This window comes from Psammomys obesus, unplaced genomic scaffold (assembly GCF_907164565.1).
Source record: "Psammomys obesus unplaced genomic scaffold, mPsaObe1.curated_primary_1811, whole genome shotgun sequence".
NCBI classification, from domain to species: domain Eukaryota; kingdom Metazoa; phylum Chordata; class Mammalia; order Rodentia; family Muridae; genus Psammomys; species Psammomys obesus.
Window position 1 is genome coordinate 1,768,233 of NW_026592403.1, and position 4,044 is coordinate 1,772,276.

The 4,044-nt window shown below is 40.0% G+C and overlaps 1 pseudogene; it reads left to right on the plus strand.

Annotated features, from left to right (window-relative positions):
* Positions 1-632: 632 nt before the first annotated feature.
* LOC129681304 (glutamine synthetase-like) lies at positions 633-3,804 on the plus strand (annotated as a pseudogene).
* The last annotated feature ends 240 nt before the right edge of the window (positions 3,805-4,044 follow it).

Consider the following 4,044-nt stretch of genomic DNA (forward strand, 5'->3'; position numbering starts at 1 on the left):
TTAGCCATCAGAGAAATGCAAATCAAAATGACCCTGAGATTTCACCTTACACCCATCAGAATGGCTAAGATCAAAAACTCAAGTGACAACACATACTGAAGAGGTTGTGGAGAAAGGGGAACCCTCCTTCATTGCTGATGGGAAGGTAAACTTGTGCAACCACTTTGGAAATCAATCTGGCGCTTTCTCAGACAATTAGGAATAGTGGTTCCTCAAGATCCAGCTATACCACTCCAAGGCATATATCCAAAAGAAGCTCAAGTACACAACAAGGACATTTGCTCAACCAGCCACCCTTCTTTACACCGGTCCAGGAGTGTAGGCAGGATTTCCCAGAGACTGGTTAAATAGTGAGTGGTTTATCGAGTGACCCAGAGCTGAGCGGATAGGCAGTTCTCTGCTTTCTACCTCTAAGGAGTTAAAGTAAGGGTATCCCTGTAACAAATATTAAGTCCAGAAAAAAGCAAAGGAGATTTAGTCCAACCCCTCTCACAATTCTATAAAGTGAGATTTCTTACCTTTGATGCATACTCAAGTGTTTGCTCTTCGCTTCTTTTAAAATCCAGAGACCTAATCTCCATGTCTCTGAAGAGCACAGCATTTTTTTTTTTTTTGGTCTGTAAGGCCCACTCATGGCCCCACATCTCTTCCTTCCCCGCAAGGCACTCACTCTGATGGCAGGCAGCTTCACATGGGCAGCTGGTCCTGCAGCTGCAACGGGAGAAGTCATACTCCTGAAACTCCATGATGGCGTACTTTTCTTAGAAGTCTCACTTGCCCTCATTATCAATGCCATGCCTTATCTGTCACATCTATGTGAGTTATAACCTCTTCTGGAGACTTTGCTGACTGTCCTAGTCTGAGGGAAGGGACTGTATTCATGCCTATTTCAGGGTGTATTTATTTCTCTTTGAATGGGCATTCTCCCCCACTGCGCAGATATTTCATGGAAGCCAATGATCCCCTTTCATTTTGTTATTCCCCTTCACAGAGAGAATCAAAAAGTCTTAAATATCCTTTGAATGGGTGAGACATAAATCTGAAGACAACAGCCCTGGCTGGTGCTCAGGGATCTCTCAGAGAAGCAGCATAGATATGATATTTCTATTTCCAAGTGAACCCAAGACGCTCTAGTCAGAGTTAATAAGCCTAGAAACTAATCCATAGCCCAGAGTTATGGTGAGTTGTCAAAACTAAGATAACATTAAGTGTAAGGCCTTGAGCATAGCTCAAGAAATGTGCAGAAAGGTCATTTTGTCATGTCTTATGCTTTGATGATGCAAAAACACACTTCTCTCCTAAAAGGGATTAGGAGCTATTTTATTCTGAAGCCAGAAGTGACATGGCCCTGGAACAGAGATTCAGGTTACCCCAAATACCATGTTCTAATGATATAATTTTTTTAAGTCCAGTATTTTAAAGATGCAGCTCAAGTTTACCCCCATCTCCAATGCAGCATTTACACTCAACTTTTCACAAGGCTGACTGACTGATTTCAACTTCTGTTATTGTGATGAATTGAAATGTTGCAGATTAGAGTCCTTAGGCTATTCCTAGACTCCTAAATAGTCATTTGGTGGGGGGGTGTTATACTAGACGCATATGGTAACAGATTAACAGATCAAAGTTATGTGAAAGCATTTCTCAAACATACTGGTAGAAACATGGGGTAGACAGTTACAGAAAAGTGAGGAAGTTTTTGCTACAGCCCTCGGATGTTGCTTGATGACACCCTTAGCTTTTGCTTTGGTGAAAGCTAAGTATGTGTTTGTTCATACCAAAAAGGGATTTTAGCTAATAATCACAATCATGTTAACACACACACACACACACACACACACACACACACACACACACACACTACATGTTTATCCAGGAGACTACAGATAGCCCAAGGTAATTTATCTCTACTCAGCGACATATCATCTCTTCACAGTAACAGAGGTCTTACTCAATCTTTCAGCCTTGTAAAAAGTTGAACATAGATGTTGCATTGGGGAAGAGGGTGGGACTTGAATTGACAATTTAAAATAAAGATATTAAAGAACTGAAGCCAATCTCTGGAAAGTGTATCCTTGGGTTCTGAAAAACCTTTACAATCTCAAATAAAGAAGAAAGTATATAGAAAATCATGCATGCACATTTCCATCATAATCAAAACATGACAATGAAGATTATTGTGCATTTGAATATTATGTTGAATGTCTATAATGCTTATAGAAAGGAAAGAAAGATCATGCGAATGTTCTATGTTATATTACTTCTAAAATAAACTATGCATTTCTATCACAAAAAAATTAGAATTCTACTTGTGATATTTAAAAGGTATCGAACTCAAATTCCATTTTCTAAGAGATTTTAAACTAATTTTTTTAATTGTAATGAAGGATTTTTCTCTTCATTTCTACAATAAGGAAGTATAATATGACTCTTATTCATAAAAGCTTGCCATTATTATTTTGGTATACTCTTTTTAAAACATGTGTAGTATATTTATAATGTAGTTTGATAACATGACTATTTAGCAAACGGCCATCTGTAGGTTTCCCACTAGGGCCTATGATTTTTCCCTAGTCACACAGGCTACAGTACCAGAAATGAAGTCCTTCAGACAGTAAAGGCCTCAAATACAAGTTTTAATGTTCTTGGCTACCCCCGCAACAGTTACATCACTATTTCACCAGTGAATACCTCTTTTCTACCAGATTGGTATTATGTGCAACTACAACACCAGTTGAACTCCTTGAGTTTGGGGGTATTTTTTGATTTTTTTGTTTGTTTGTTTGTTTTGTTTTATTTTTATTTTTAATGCAGATATGGGATGATGAAGTAGCTGAGCCATTAAGGCAATAAGCTACTAAATAAAAACATCAAAATGGAAGAAAGATTTGTTTGGATGTGGTGAAGTCGTAAGGGGCAGTAGGAGAAGGAGATTATCAAAATATATAGGTGTATGAAATTTTCAAAGAGTAGATAATATATATCATTTAATATATACTAAGTAATGTATATAGTAAGTAATACATATATAATTTCTTAAAAGTTATGCCATAAAAAGTGAGCAACCAGTGCCCCTGGAATGGAACAGGAGTACACACTCATGGGAACAGATGGGTACCCTTTTGGTGGGCCTTCTAATGGCTTTCCTGGGCCCCAAGATATGTATTACAGTGGTGTGGAATCGCACAAAGCCTGTGGCATGGATATTGTGGAGGCTCGCTACTGAGCCTGCTTGTATGCGGTAGCCAAGATCGCTGGGACAAATGTTGAGGTTATGCCTGCCCAATGGGAATTCCAAATATGGCCTTGTGAAGGAATCCGCATGGGAGCTCATCTCTGGGTGGCCCACTTCATCTTGTATCGTGTGTGCGAAGACTTTGGGGTGATAACAAACTTTGACCCCAAGCCCATTCCTGGGAACTGGAATGGTGCAGGCTGCCATACCAACTTTAACACCAAGGCCATGTGGGAGGAGAATGGTCTGAAGTTCATAGAGGAAGCCATTAGGAAACTAAGCAAGAGGCACCAGTACTACGTTCGGTCTACGATACCAAGGGTGGCCTGGACAATGGCCGGTGTCTGACTGGATTCCGCGAAACCCCCAACATCAACAACTTTTCTGCTGGAGTTGCCAACTGAAGTGCCAGCATTCGTATTCCCTGGACTGTTGGCCAGGAGAAGAAGGGTTACCTTGAAGACCACCACCCTTCTACCAGTTGTGACACCTATGTGGTGACAGAAGCCAACACCCACACATGTCTTCTCAACAATATTGGCAATGAGCCCTTCCAATACAGAAACTAAGTGGACAAGACTTCCAGTGATCTTGAGCCCTTCTTAATTCATCCCACTCCAACTCTTTCCTCTCCCAGTTGTCCCCCATTGTAACACAAAAGGATAGAATATCAAGGTCTTTTTAGTCCTCATGCCCAGTTAATCTTACTTTTATTAGTAAGAACATAGGGGTCAAGTTCTTAATCTCCTCACACTCAACTCCACTTTTTTTTTTTTTTTCTTATTGAGCTTTCTAAGGGAGGAGGGTAG